Source organism: Callorhinus ursinus, unplaced genomic scaffold, assembly GCF_003265705.2.
Source record: "Callorhinus ursinus isolate GAN/ISIS: 27379988/994484 unplaced genomic scaffold, GSC_fseal_2.0 scaffold8, whole genome shotgun sequence".
NCBI classification, from domain to species: domain Eukaryota; kingdom Metazoa; phylum Chordata; class Mammalia; order Carnivora; family Otariidae; genus Callorhinus; species Callorhinus ursinus.
Genome location: NW_027397070.1, coordinates 6,687,027 through 6,703,182, shown reverse-complemented (window position 1 = coordinate 6,703,182; position 16,156 = coordinate 6,687,027). Strand labels below are relative to the sequence as shown.

The following is a 16,156-nucleotide window of genomic DNA, read 5'->3' as shown; positions in this document are numbered from 1 at the left end:
AGGGATGAAAAAACATAGTCTAGATGTTTGCCTGCTTACGGGCATGGGTTACATGGATCTTACTTAGGGTAACTGAACATCTTGAATCAAAGATACCAGATAACTTACAACTCAGTTTGAAGTACTAATTTTCTTTTGTTTTGTTCTAATATTCCTAGAATGTAGTTAGAAAAAAAATGTTCTAGGGGCACCTGAATGGCTCAGTCGTTAAGCATCTGCCTTTGGCTCAGGTCTTGCCCGGGGTCCTGGGATTAAGCCCCACATTGGGCTCCCTGCTCAGCAGGAAGCCTGCTTCTCCCTCTCTCTCACTTGTGTTCTCTCTCTTGCTGTGTCTCTCTCTGTCAAATAAATAAATAAAATCTTAAAAAAAAAAGAAAAAATGTTCTAGGGTAAAAGCCAAATACGTTCTTTCAAAGAGATATAACTATAACCAAGTCAAGTAAATACAGCCAAAAGATAGACAGACCAACACACACACACGCACACGCACACACACACACACACACACACACACTTGCTAAATTTTAAAATAACACACAGAGTTACATTTGTGTTTCCTCAAGTTGATCAAAAAGAACATTTTAAACATAAAGATATGGTAGGTAGCTTTCTAAGTGTAGCTTATAAAAGTGTGTTTCTTAAACTTCTTTCATAACTTATTAGAACTCACTATCATTCCTAACTGCTTTATTAAGCAAATGTAAAATACTGCTGTAGCTGTTATATGAAGCTTCTGTCATTTCTCCCATTTACTGTACTTGTGGTGAGCCATTTCTTGGGATGGAGAAATGAGAGAGGCTAGAGGCCTAAGTAATTACTTAGGTTGAAAATGGCTCATCACAGATTTCAGTATTTTACAAAATGACTCTTTTTTTTTTAAAGATTTTATTTATTTGACAGAGAGAGAGAGAGAGAGAGAGAGAGAGAGAGAGAGCAGGAGCATGGGGAGGAGCAGAGGGAGAGGGAGAAGCAGACTCTCTGCTGAGCAAGGAGGCCAATGTGGGACTCGATCCCAGGACCCTGGGATGATGACCTGAGCTGAAGGCAGACGCTTAACTGACTGAGCCACACAGACGCCCCTACAAAATGACTCTTAACTGAGACCTGATAGGATATGCATATTTTAGTAACTGACAAGGACTGGAAACCAGCATTTAGTGGAAAGACCATTGAGTATCAGAAGACTCAATCCTAGAGTCCATTCTGTTACTTAATAACTGTGTGATGTAGGGCTTCTCATTCTAATCTCTCTCATGTTCCTTCTATCTGAAATGGAGTTCAAAACACCCGCCAGGTCTAACTATAAAATTTATTCTCAAGAGTAAAGTGAGATGTAAGTGATGGAGGTAAACAAATAGCAAATGTGATACTCTGATTTTATTTCTGATTTGATTTATGTTGGGACTCTGAAAGTCACACACACCCCCACCGAAAGGTAAGAATATTCATTGTCACCAACTACTTACCTTTGATTGATCTAAAGTCCTCATATATTCTACAAGTATGTTGAATTAATTGTTTGAATATTATACTTTTCCTTAAGTATTCAAAATAAGTACCACCAGAAAATCTTGAAAACTTAAAAATATTACATACTTTATATAATATCTAAAACTTTTTGTACATTTTAGTAAAAAATGAGTCACATTTTTTATATGAGGTTTTGATATAAATCCACACATCAACATGGAAGGCATGGTTTTAATGCAGCTGCTGTACATTTTCTTCACAGCTTATTTGTAATGTCATTAGTCATTGTTAGCTATTAGTCAGAAGTTTCAAATCTATAATGTGGCTGTCATTTTTTGTAATTATATTTTAAAATGCTGATATACAATTTAGTGTGTTGATATTCAGTTTTATTCACAGATTTTTTCTTCTGTTCTTTTGCAAATCGATGTGGATAATCTCAAAATAACAGTGCCTCTCTTACTCTCAGCATTTTAGATGTGTCATCATATTAATTTTTTGCCCTTTACTATTTCCATTAATTAATTTTGCCCTTTAACTTTAGCTGATCAATGTGGACTAAATTGTAATTGCAACATTTCTGTGAAATAATATCAAATTAAGGCTGACAGTGGCATGCTGTGAGTTAGTGAGGGATATTAACATTTTTGAACTTGGTAAGTTGATTTAAAACGAGGTAGACTTGGAACCAACTTTTGATTTATTTATTTATTTATTTATTTATTTATTAAAGATTTTTAATTTATTTTTTGACAGAGAGAGACACAGTGAGAGAGGGAACACAAGCAGGGGGAGTGGGAGAGGGAGAAGCAGGTTTCCTGCCAAGCAGGGAGCCCATTGAGGGGCTCAATCCCTGGACCCTGGGATCATGACCTAAACTGAAGGCAGACGCTTGATGACTGAGCCACCCAGGCGCCCCTATATAAATCTTTTAAAGATCTATAAAACCTTTTAAAGATTTTGGCATAAAATTGTAAGCATTCTTCAAATGTTAACTGTTATTATAATGAAAAGTTGGCAAACCAAGGTTAGTATATTCATAGTGATTATATAATACCTTTTCCTGGATTCTGGTATTTGGCTTAGGCAAAGGAAGTACCTGAAGAACTTTAGATTTCATATAATAATGAAAGTGAAAAAAAATTTATTGAATTCCCCCTGAATGTTAGGAATTGTGTTGGCATTCCACATATATAATTTTCTTTAACCTAAAAATGAGTTTATAATGTAGGTATCATTTTTGTTATTTTACAGATAAGGAAGGTGGCTTAGAGATGTTAAGTATCCTAGATTATTGTCAATTTTACAAAATGATTTATCAATGAGAAAGTGGGGTGAATTTCAGGGAGACAGATTTCCTTATATGAATCCTAAAAAAAACATGATGGGTAGTTAACTGCTTCCACATAATACTGATTCTTACCTGTAGATATAATCACACACTTTCTGTTAACAGTGCTGTGTCCCTCCTGTCTATGGTTGGTTATTTAGTCTATCTGTTGATTTCTTTTCTTTTTACTCTTTATTTGCAGTAGGGTCAATCAATTCTAGACAGAATTGAAAATTAGATGAGTTATATCTTTTCATTCTAAGAAATACCTCTTTCCTTTCTACTTTTCATGTACCCTATCTTTCAGTAAGGACTATTTTTATTCTTTTATTTTTATTTATTTTTATATTTTTGAAGATTTTATTTTTAAGTGAGCTTTACACCCAATGTGGGGCTTGAACTTACAACTCCAAGATCAAGAGTTGCTCACTCCACCAACCGAGCCAGCCAGATGCCTCAGTAAAAACTATTTTTAGAAGAACATCTGAAATCAGTCACATAACTGGATGTAAATTCAGTTTGTTTTTTCTACTCCTCAGAAGATTATCTCAAATCTTATCTTCCTTTTATTAGACATTTTACTCTATTAAAAGAAATCTAGACATTTTTGAGTAAGCAAGGCATAGTTTGGGAAACTGGGAAGTGATCTTTTCAGGAATTCCTGAAATATAATAAATTAGGTTAGAAATAATTTACCTGTATATCAAACAAACTCTAAAATAAAACTGAAACCTAAACTGGTTATTAATATCTGCTTGTTGAAAATTATTTAAACGATTTAAAAAAAATCAAATGTCACTTAATAGTAAGTCTTTACTTTTTTGGTCACCAGATTGTGCCCTAAAGCAATGCAGAAGTTTCAAGTTTTTATATAAAGTCAAATCATGAAACTTTATATACAGCTGAATTTAGGTATTATTACTATATGTGGATTATATTGGTGGGGTTGGCTTTTAGCTTTTACTTAGATATATGAATGCCTTGCCACTCTCAATTAGAGTCAGGCTTATATTGATCAAGAATAATTGGGGCACGTGGCTGGCTCAGACAATAGAGCGTGTGATTCTTGATCTTGGGGTCATGAGTTCGAGCCCCATGTTAGGCATACAAATTACTTAAAAAATAATGAAGAAAAGTACTCATGCTGGTATTTCTTGGATAGCTTCCGTGAGTAGGAAAATTGGTCTCTCTAAGTTAGGGTTAGAGTAGTATGCTGTAAAAAAGAGAACAATGATTCAGTGAGTTAAATAAGATAGAAGTTGATTTCTTCTTTACATAACAGTTCAAACTGAGTGGTTCAGCTGTATTCTATGAGGTCATTCAGAGATCCAGGTTTTTTCTAATGGTTGCCCTATCATGCCCTAGAGCTGTTATCCTCTGCGTGGTAGAGGAAGGGTCTTGGTAAATCCCAGTTGATGATAAGGAGAAAGACAACATGGTGGATATCTGGTCATGGTCCCAAGACTTAGGTCCATAAGAGACATATATCACATTATATTCTATGGAGAAAAAGAGTCATAGGACTTCATTATGAAAAGGAGGCTGTAAAATTCTGTTTAATTTTGGGTCTAGGCATAAAGGGAAAATAAATTTTGGTAGACAACTAACAGTCTTTGCCTTATGGTGTGTGCTATTTATTTTGATTTTGGTAAGGTTTCCTGATTACATGCAGGTTTTTGTTTTTTCTTTCCTGGAAGGGGTAAGAATTAATATAGTTTCTGTATGGACCCTTAAACTGGAGAAATAATACCACCTTTATTTTTCTGCAGACTGTGTGCATTATTACATCCTGACTATAATGGTGAGAAATTTTAATCTTTCTTTGAATAGGATCCTCTCTACTCTTTTTTTTAACTTATTTGATTTCAGAAGAATAGGAAGCAATATTAAAAATTATGATTTACCTATGTCTTGTGAATCTGTTTCTAGTTCTTTTAGAAGGAAAAAAGCCAGCTTCTACTATTAACTCTGCAATGAAAAATAAGTTCTTAGTAGATCAAAACACACTTTAATCTCCTTTCTTCCTAAATCAGTGCTCAATTTAAGCATTGCTTAGTAGATAACTTCTAACGTGTGCTCTTTTAAAATAATCTAGAGTACAGGTAACTTTTAATGGGATGTTTACCAGAGAAATAAAACATAAGGCATTCTTTATGGCTAATAACTCATTCTTCTACTGAGATAGAATATTAGATACTGTATAGTTAGAAAAGAGAATGGTGTCCATTTGTGTAGGGTAGTGATTACTCTCTAATTTTATAGTATGATCAAATTTATGTTTTGATGTAACATGAATTTTTGTGTGTAATAAGACTCCAACAGACTCAAGAAACCTCTCATTACCCATTAACATTTCCACTTACTAGCGGATGCTTAAATTCTCAATTAGAAATTATTTGTTTTGGCTGAAGGGTTGCCTTGCTAAAACTCAACTATCTCTGGGAAATTAACTCTTTAAACCTTATAATCATTTTATATTTTATTTTGGCTAAATTTGTTCTTGAGTTTCTTGAGGTTTCACTTTGATATGAGCAAACAGGATACTTGAAGTAGCTGTGAGCAGGTTCACTGATTAGGGAAATGGCCACAAAACGACTTTTTGCTTGAAAGATGAGTTTAATTTGTGGAATTGTTCTTCACAGAGGGTCACTTTGAGTTCTAACTGATTTATAGAGGATAAATTAGAGCCAATCATGCCCACTAAAACAATTTATTATGTGCAAAAGGCATGCAACATAAGTTTTAGTCCTCATTTTTTAAGTTAGAAAATTATTATTGGTAATTTTTTTTGAAAATTGATATTTTTATTTAATTGACATTTTAAAAAATTTTTATTATGTTATGTTAATCACCATATATTACATCATTAGTTTTTGATGTAGTGTTCCATGATTCATTGTTTGTGTATAACACCCAGTGCTTCATGCAATACGTGCCCTCCTTAATACCCATCACTGGGCTAACTCATCTCCCCTCCCCTCTCCCCTCTAAAACCCTCAGTTTGTTTCTCAGAGTCCATAGTCTCTCATGGTTCATCTCCCTCTCAGATTCCCCCTTTCATTTTTCCCTTCCTACTATCTTTTTTTTTTTAACATATAATGTATTATTTGTTTCAGAGGTACAGGTCTGTGATTCAACAGTCTTACACAATTCACAGCACTCACCATAGCACATACCCTCCCCAATGTCTATCACCCAGCCACCCCATCCCTCCCACCCCTCACCACTCCAGCAGCCGTCAGCTTGTTTCCTGAGATTAAGAGTCTCTTATGGTTTGTTGCCTGCTCTGGTTTCATCTTATTTCATTTTTTCCTCTCTTCCCCTGTGATCCTCTGTCTTGTTTCTCAAATTCTTCATATCAGTGAGATCGTATGATACTTGTCTTTCTCTGATTGACTTATTTTGCTTAGCATAATACCATCTAGTTCTATCCACATCGTTGCAAATGGCAAGATTTCAATTTTTGATGGCTGCATAATATTCCATTGTATATATATACCACATCTTCTTTATCCATTCATCTTTTGATGGACATCTTGGCTCTTTCCATAGTTTGGCTATTGTGGATGTTGCTGCTGTATACATTGGGGTGCACGTGTCCTTTTGGATTGCTACATTTGTATCTTTGGGGTAAATACCCAGTAGTGCAATTGCTGGGTCATACGGTAGCTCTATTTTCAACTTTTTGAGGAACCTCCATATTGTTTTCCAGAGTGGCTGCACCAGCTTGCATTCCCACCAACAGTGTAGGAGGGTTCCCCTTTCTCCGTGTCCTCACCAACATCTGTTGTTCCCTGACTTGTTAATTTTAGCCATTCTGATTGGTGTGAGGTGGTATCTCATTGAAGTTTTGATTTGGATTTCCCTGATGCCGAGTGATGTTGAACACTTTTTCATGTTTCTGTTGGTCATTTGGATGTCTTCTTTACAGAAATGTCTGTTCATGTCTTCTGCCCATTTCTTGATTGGATTACTTGTTCTTTGGGTGTTGAGTTTGATAAGTTCTTTATAGATTTTGGATACTAGCCCTTTATCTGATATGTCATTTGCAAATATCTTCTCCCATTCTGTCAGTTGTCTTTTGGTTTTGTTGACTGTTTCCTTTGCTGTGCAAAAGCTTTTTATCTTGATTAAGTCCCAATAGTTCATTTTTACCCTTGCTTCCCTTGTCTTTGGCGATGTGTCTAGGAAGAAGTTGCTGCAGCTGAGGTCAAAGAGGTTGTTGCCTGTGTTCTCCTTTAGGATTTTGATGGACTCCTGTCTCACATTTAGGTCTTCCATCCATTTGGAGTCTATTTTTGTGTGTGGTGTAAGGAGATGGTCCAGTTTCCTTCTTCTGAATGTGGCTGTCCAATTTTCCCAACACCATTTGTTGAAGAGACTGTCTTTTTTCCATTGAACACTCTTCCCTGCTTTGTCAAAGATGAGTTGACCATAGAGTTGAGGGTCCATTTCTGGGCTCTCTATTCTGTTCCATTGATCTATGTGTCTCTTTTTGTGCCAGTACCATACTGTCTTGATGACGACAGCTTTGTAATAGAGCTTGAAGTCCGGAATTGTGATGCCACCAGCTTTGCTTTTCTTTTTCAACATTCCTTTGGCTATTCAGGTTCTTTTCTTGTTCCATACAAATTTTAGGATTGTTTGTTCCATTTGTTTGAAAAAAATTGAGGTATTTTGATAGAGATTGCATTAAATGTGTTGATTGCTCTAGGTAGCATTGACTTTTTCACAATATTTGTTCTTCCAATCCATGAGCATAGAACGTTTTTCCATTTCTTTGTGTCTTCCTCAATTTCTTTCATGAGTATTCTGTAGTTTTCTGAGTACAGATTCTTTGCCTCTTTGATTAAATTTATTCCTAGGTATCTTATGGTTTTGGGTGCAATTGTAAATGGGATCGACTCCTTAATTTCTCTTTCTTCTGTCTTGTTGTTGGTATATAGAAATGCCACTGATTTCTGTGGATTGACTTTATATCCTGCCGCTTTACTGAATTCCTGTATGAGTTCTAGCAGTTTTGGGTGGAGTCTTTTGGGTTTTCCACATAAAGTATCATATCATCTGAATTCTCTCACTTTAAATTGGATTCAAGACATTGTCATGGTTGCCAATAACTGTTCTGTGTGAATCCTTGAACTCTAAGTTTTAGACATCAATCTAACTGATAACTACATTGTCAACTCTTGTAAAGTGATGGGCCATGTTTTATTAACCTTTCTGTACCTAGTTTCTGGCATATAGTAAGCAGTAAGTAAATATTAAATGGATATTTGATACTTCCTTAGTAGATTCAAATTCAACATTAATTCATAAGTAATTACTGATTCATTTCTTAAATGCTATGTACTAAAGAAGAGCCAGGGATGAATAAAACAAATAGTCTGGTTAACAGAGGAGAGATGAGACAAGTGCAAATATAACTATAGTATTAAGTGGGGTAAGGTGAGTATCCTGAGATAAATGTAAACAATATATAATAGAGGTGCAATGGGCAGAGAGCTTGCACAGAGTTTGGAGATTGAGGATTGCCTTCAGGAGGATGTGATATTTGAGGTTGAACCTTGAAAGGTGGTCATGCAGCTGCATGGTGGATTGGAAGGATAGTCATGGCAGATTGCATATTCTATATAAAGTATCAGTGCAAATCAGACTATTTTCCACCTCTGAATGGGCATAACTATTCTACAGCAATTGCTTCACAATATGTATTAATAATTTTGTATTAAGGTTGTTACCCTCATTCTCTCCACTAAAATATAAACTTTTTTAAGGGCTATATGTTGGTACATCTTGTATCCTCTGCTAAATCTATGAATGCTCTGTACACAAAAATATTTTAAAAATATACTTTGTACCTTTCAAATTACCAAAGATTTTTATAATTTCACTATTTTTTAAAAAAGATTATTTATTTATTTGAGAAAGAGTGTGAGTGAGAGAGAGCACAGGAGCAGGGGCAGAGAGAGAGGGAGAAGCGGACTCCCCTGCTGAGCAGGGAGTCTGATGTGGGCTCGATCCCAGGACCCTGGGATCATGCTTGAGCTGAAGGCAGATGCTTAACCCCCTGAGCCACCCAGGGGCTCCCTAGTTTCACTATTTATGTTAGATCTACTGATTGACAACCAAAATAGCTCCTCAAATATGATACATAATCAGCTATTTCTAGAACAGCAGTTAAGGGCTAAGGCACTGGAGTTAGGACTGCCTTTTTTTTTTAAGATTTTATTTATTTATTTGAGACAGAGAGAATGAGAGAGAGAGAGAGAGAGAGAGAGAGAGTGAGCACATGAGAAGGGGGAGGGTCAGAGGGAGAAGCAGACCGCCTGCTGAGCAGGGAGCCCAATGCGGCTCTCGATCCAGGGACTCCAGGATCATGACCTGAGCCTTAACCAACTGAGCCACCCAGGCGCCCAGGACTGCCATTTTTAAATTACTGGTTTAACTACTTACCAGCAGTGGAATTATTGCAATTTATTAACCACAGAGGACTCAGTTTTCTCATCTATAAAAGGGAATGGTAATCATATTTATCATACGGCGCTCTGTGATAGATTAAAGATGGCTATAAATACTTGCTACCCTTCCTTTGAGAGATGAAATCCAATTTTCATCTCTTTGTGTCTGAATTGGTCTTTGTGATGCTCTTAATGAATAGACTGCAATGGAAGTGAGATTCTGGGACTTTTGAGGCTAGATCTAATGCTCTGCAACTTTAGCTCATCCCTTTTTTGAATTCTTGCTGTTGGAAAACTGTCTCTCAGAGTCCTTAGCCAATCATGTAAGAACTTTGACTACCCTTAGACAGCCATGCTGGAGATACCACATGTTGGTGCTCTGGTTACCAGTACCAGCTGAACTCAGCTTTCTAGCCATTCTGGCCAAGGCACCTGACATGTGTGTTAAGCCTCTGGGACCCTTCAGAACAGCCCATCTACCAACTGGATACCATATAGTGATCTCAGCTGACTCCATGTGGAGTATAAGTATCACCAGTTCTTACCCTACTGATTTTTTAACCTGATTTCATTAATCACGAAATATAATAAATGGCTGTTGTTTTAAAACACCAAGTTTTGGTTCAGTTTATTAATGGCAAGAAATAACTAGAACAGGCTGTTATGAAGATTAAAATGATTTAATGTATATAAAACACTTAGCACATTGCCTGGTGCATAGTAAATATTTCACAAACTTTTTTTTTTGCTATTATAGGATTATTATACCATAAGCACAATTATGAACTTTGTGTGTGTGTGTGTGTGTGTGTATGTGTGATTTGCAAGGACTGAGAAAATAAACTGAAAATGAAAGGCAATAATATGATGCAGCCTTTGTTAAATTGTCATTCTGTAAGGAATTCTTATTTTTCTCTGGCTAAGCATTAAATAATGAGTTTTTTTTTTCTTTAAGGTGTTTTCTTCCCCCTAGACTTTTTCTCATATTGCTGTATATTGTCCATTTGAACAGCCCATCTGAATGATCTTCACTACTTTGTTGGCTTCAGTTTCTATCATTTCTTAATGAAACCCAAATCTTTATCTTTAGTCAACTTATTTTTGAACTTCAGATGTGGATGTTCAGCTGCTTACTGAAAATTTTCACCTAAATGTACCATATGGCAAAACTGAACTCCTCAACCCCTCATCCTTTCCCCTCAAATTTCCCTTGTTCACTACCCACTCAGATGCTTAAGTCAAAATCGGAGTTTTAAGTAAAAAATCTGGCCTAAGACCACAACTCATATTGGTTATATGTTTGTTGAAATAGGATCCTGTCTATAGGTGGTAATTGAAAAGTTTGAGGTTTTTATAACCTAGCTTATGTACTATGATACAGGAATTTCTATGTTGTATGAAGCAACAATGTATATAAATAGTAAAGAACATGTTACAAGGTATGTGATATTTGGGATGTGCTAAGGAAACTACAGTAGTTTCCCTGGGAGTTAGACCTTTTCTATCTTTTGTTTTTCATGCTTAAGCCTATAGAAGTTTGTGACTACATGCATTCATCCAAATTTTAATCTGAAGGATGTCAAACAGCCATATAGAATTCATCTGTCTATATTTTTTTTTCTTAGTTCAAGTTTAATAGAAACAACAAAAGATCAAAAGTGATGCCCCACTAAACTATCTATCAGTTGACCTGGCCCATAGCACAGCTCAGGCCATTCTCCCTGGAGGAAGAAAGCTGGCCTCCCCAAGCCCATCAGGAAAGGCCTGTCCTGTCTTATACCACAACTGCACTGAGTCTAAAGTTGTGTGTTTTAAGCATGACCACAGTAGTACAAACGAGTTTCTGTTTTCATGGCTGCCCTCTGTAGCCTGGCCCTAAAATGGCCCAGGGCTTACTTCTGCTTGGAGAAATATTCTTTGCTCTTCTGGACATCAGCCTTAATGGTACCACTGCCAGGCTTCCAGCCAGCGGGGCACACTTCCCCATGCTTGTGAGTTAACTGGAAGTCTCAGAGTCTCATCTGGTCCATTGGGAGGTCATTCATAGTGATCTGCTGAAGGATACCTTTATCATCAATGGGTAAAGAGGTCCCTGAACAAGATGTCTTCATCAGCCTCTAAGACTCCATAGTCCTGAGTGATGGTATGCGTGGGGTCTGATACCAAGGGAATGTTCATGGGTCCCAGTCCTCCTTGTTTCTTGGGTGTGTTGATCCACACTAGGCAACAGAAATGAGAATCCACAGAAACACCAATCACTTGGCAGTTGGGTTTCTTAAATTCTTCTGCCCTGTCATTGAAAGCAATGATCTCTGTGCGGCACACAAAGGTGAAGTGAAGAGAGTAAAAGAAGAACACGATATATTTTCCTTTGTAGTCAGATAGGCTGATGTCTTTGAACTGACCATCTGGCATAACAACCATGGCTTTGAAGTTGGGGGCAGGATGCCCAATTTTGACATCTCCTGAAGACATCTTGCCATTGGCAGCTCTAAGACAGAACACTCCAAAGACCAGTCAGGAGGAAGACACTGTCTATATATTTCTTAATGCTTTGGTACTGTTAGCCATAGTAAAGCCCATTATTTTTTCTAGTTGGCACACAATGCCTTTCCTCTCCTCTTCACAGCCTTGTCAAAACCAGACATCATTCTACACCAGCCATGTGTCCAGTCCCACATGAATACTTGAAATCTTGATATTTTAAATAAAATTTAATCAACTGCTTAGACTTAAGTATTTCCTGTCTCCTAATGTCATTTTTAATATAATTTTTATTTGGATTTTAGTATAACTTTATGATAATTTATGGTGCTCTGATCTTTACCACCTGGAAATAATTGTAGCAAATATTTCTGTGGCTTAAATTTGGAAAATACTCTTTCTGTTGAAGATTTACCATATATGCTACCATACTTAAAAAGTAAAGGCTTGCAGGAAAATTATACTTGTTTAGCTTGTTTAATCCAGTGGTTGCCCAGCACCTTAAGAAAATTCACATTTGTCATGCTGTTTACTCTTTAGTTTGAAAGACTTAGAACTTTAAAACTGATACTCACTTTAATTTCATGAATGCCTTTTCTACTGCATTGACTCATTGAGAGAGGAAGTCTTTTATGTGTATACTTACCACTTGGGTACACTACATAAGAGTCTTTTTTCTCTTTCTTAAACAGCTTCCCTAATTGTTCGCTATTTCTTTAGGTGATTTCTGGAATTCCTTGACAATCAGTCTTAGGTGGGCTTGCTTTCTAAAGGTGAGACTTTCTCCTTTCACTGCCCACATTCAGACATTGCCAAATCTGTTTTTCTGTCGTATTTCTTTTGACTCTTTGCTTTTTCCTTTCCTTTTTTACATTGCAGTCTTTGTCTTACTAATGCTCTTTCAGCTTAATAGAATATTATTTTTGTGTTCCCACAATGACTTTATAAGAAAATTTATCCATTAGAGGATAGCTGTATACCTCAGAATGTTTCATTTAACAGATTATTTTGCATAGGTTTCCTTTAGCCTGAAATCTTTGCACCTCAAATGGGTTCCAAATATCCTTGACTTTCCAGAAATGCATCAGTTGTATAAAATAAAACGTATCTGCAACAAGCTTACAAGCATGTGCTAATGTAATTGCACTAAAGGAAGAATATTGGCAGAGAACTTTTTAATTAGTTGCTTTAGTAAAAACAGCTACAACTCCGTCTTCTACTCAGCATAGAAAATACACTTTGGTCTTTAGGTCAGCTCATGTAAGACAATTAACTGGCAGGAAAGTCGGCACTCTTGACTACATGGATACAACAATATCAGGGAAGTGTTAGAATAACTTAAACTTCCCTAATGAGCTTCAGGGCTTTAATGAGAAGATTTTCTGTTCTCGTATGATTAATATTGCCTATGATAGAAAGAGGACTCGTGTATGTGCATGTGTGAAGGAAAGGTAGAGCAGAAGAGTTCAAGATAAATGATGAAGAGGAAGTTAAGAAGTGGTTAATCCCTTAGAGCCCAAAGGGGATTAATTATTGATAGCCAGTAACTGCCACCAGCATGAGTCGTCTCTCCAAATAATTATTATAGCCTACAATAAAATAGCAAACAACTATTTTTAAACTATTTTAACCATTTATTTTCTGAGTTTAGTCAATCAAGCAATCTGTGCTGGCAGGCTATATAATTATGTGAAATTGTGAACCTATATTGTGTATTTAAAGACACTATTATTATTTATAATTGGTCTTGAATTTTTTCTCCATAAAAATAGTCATTATAAATCACTAAGTCAAAGTGGATGAATTGACTCTGCATGTTCATGTGCATGCATGTTTGTGTAGGTACACAGCTCCATGTGTGTGTTGGGGGGTACATTTGGAAAGTCAGTAGATTAGAATGGGATGAAGAAGAAGAAAGAATAAGAAAAAGAGATAGTCCAAAAGAGTCACTGATATTAAGTAAAACATTATTAGAATATGTGGGCATACATAACCAATTTTTTGCACAGACACAAATATAGGTTTCCCTTGCTTTCCTAAAGTCCACTTCTACAAAAAACCTTCATTAATACCAGCTTTTACTAACCCAAAGGAAATGTGAAGAGAATTTTCACTTTTATGCAATGGTGATTGCTTCTTCGTTTTATGCCGTTTCAGTTAATGAAAGCTTTCAAAGGGGGCACTCTACTCTCAGATAGTGGGGAAAACCTGTAGTTTTTGTTATTGGTTTTCACTATCACTTATCCACAGAAGCAGACTGCAAGATGTTAAGTAGTGAGAATTTAGTGAGAGGAAGTGACTAGAAGTGGTGAGAAGTAGACGTAATGAGAAGTAGTAAGGATGTTAAGGATGGTGAGAGAGGTAGGATATAGGTAGATGGTCATCATGTTTCACTAGAGGTTAGCCATGGACATGAGCAAAAACTGGATAGAAGGCTGATGAAGCCTAGGAGACTAGGATGGCTTTTTAAGTTTAAATGGGTTATAGAGGTTATAGAGAAAAAGGAGTAAGAGCACATGCAGAAGATGGATGAGAGAACCATTTTGTTGCTGTTGTCAGCTGCATGTGTGTTGGGGAGGTTTTAATTTCTGCAGGAGACATCACACTTACTTATTTAAAAAGCAGTTAAATTGGGGCACCTGGGCGGCTCAGTTGGTTAAGCGTCTGCCTTCAGCTCAGGTCATGATCCCAGGATCCTGGGATCGAGTCCTGCATTGGGCTCCCTGCTCAGCGGGGAGCCTGCTTCTCCCTCTACCACTCCCCTTGCTTGTGCTCTCTCTCTGTCAAATAAATAAATAAAATCTTTAAAAAAAGCCATTAAATTGATGATGTCATGACCTAGCTATGCTTCTTGAAACCTGTTAGGAAAGGCAGTCTCCTGCATGCAGTCTTTCAATCCCAGTTTGGCTGCCTAAGAATGGGTTTTGGGCTTGGAATACTTCCCTTACTAAGAGATAGGGAGCCAACAGTGGCTTGTTGGGCTTATCACCTTGGGTGGGAATATCTGTCCCTGTGTCAGACTCAAAGTGTACTCCTTTGTTCTATTTAAAGATGTTTCAGGGGCGCCTGGGTGGCTCAGTATGTTAAACATCTGCCTTTTGCTCAGTAGTGATTCCAGGGTCTTGAGATCCAGTCCCTCATTGGGCTCCCTGCTCAGTGGGTGTCTGTTTCTCCCTCTCCCCCTGCCTGCCCCTCCCCCCCGCTTGTGCACTCTCTCTCAAAATAAATAAAATCTTAAAAAAAAATAAAGACATGTTTCAATGGCCCACAGGCACACCTCTAGCTTTCTGTATTTCAGACCCAATAGGGGAGAGGTAGGGGTCCTTATACTGCAGCAAAAATTGGGATGCATGCAGCCACACTGCCTGTGATGCCTGTGGAATGGATTTGTTGGGCCAGGGGTGGTGCACAGCAAGGGATTAGATCTTGTGTACACTCTCTCTCCTTTCTTGCTGTAAGTTAATACAGTACCACTTGGTCTGGTGTACGTATTATCTGTTTTCAGCAACCCTGAATATTGCACGGTCTCTTCCCTGGGTGTCACTTATTTGCCTTTTAAGCTTGGCTGCACTCATGTCATATTCTATCAAGCACAGCCCGACCACCCGGGGAACAGTGAAACAAAGTTTTTCCTTCTCAAGCTTCAATGAGAATTGTGTCACGGTTTGGAGGTAGGAGGAGAAATGTAAGTCATTAATCATCCATCAATACTGGTTACCATTACGAATGGATGTTTCAGGTCTATCAGCTTATTGCAGCTTCTGTATTTTTCTTAGGTCACAGAACATTGATCAACCCAGCATCAGCTCAGTTGGCTGATTTGTGCCTTCAGTACAAACTTCTTAGGTGGACCACACAGTCATTCCTCTCTTGGGTCTCATAGTCTTCCCCTCAAGAATTTTTCCAGGGTAACAGGTGAGTTTCCTCACTGCTCTGGATCTCCAGACCTCTCTTATTTCACATTTAGAGGAATTTCCAATCCACATCCTCTCTTAAGCTCTACTTTCCCTTTATTTGTTTACACTTGACATTGATTACCATTAAAACTAGAATCTGAATCATTACCGACAAATATATTATCTATTTTTCTTGAACCAAAGGGCATAATTTTTAAAACATTCCAGGAAGGAAGGGATAGTATACTATCTGTCTAGTATGGTGAAGAGAGAGGTGAGTAACAAAGGGGTTGTGCATATTAAAATTATTTAAACATTCATATTCTGCCAAATTTGTATGTAAGTGTGTGCGTTACTTTCACCAATTACAGTGATACAAATGGGTCTTAAGAAATAGCAAAAAACCATTTTGTCAAATAGGAGTCAAGAAGGTATGGAAATTCTCCCCATTTTAAGTGATTCTTAATTACTGGCCTTTCTGTGGTTGAATTTATATTAACAAAGAGAATTGGATATTA

At 37.0% G+C, this 16,156-nt stretch overlaps 1 long non-coding RNA gene and 1 pseudogene across 1 annotated transcript in view; one reads left to right on the top strand and one right to left on the bottom strand.

The window, feature by feature from the left end:
* The window catches only part of LOC141373234 (uncharacterized), a 47,501-nt gene extending 31,901 nt beyond the window's left edge, over positions 1 to 15,600 (top strand). Inside the window, exon 4 of the long non-coding RNA XR_012378953.1 lies at positions 15,519 to 15,600. This is a non-coding gene — a long non-coding RNA (uncharacterized lncRNA). The remainder of the gene's footprint in view (positions 1 to 15,518) is intronic.
* LOC112821800 (peroxiredoxin-1-like) lies at positions 11,151 to 11,733 on the bottom strand (annotated as a pseudogene).
* Positions 15,601 to 16,156: the final 556 nt, after the last annotated feature.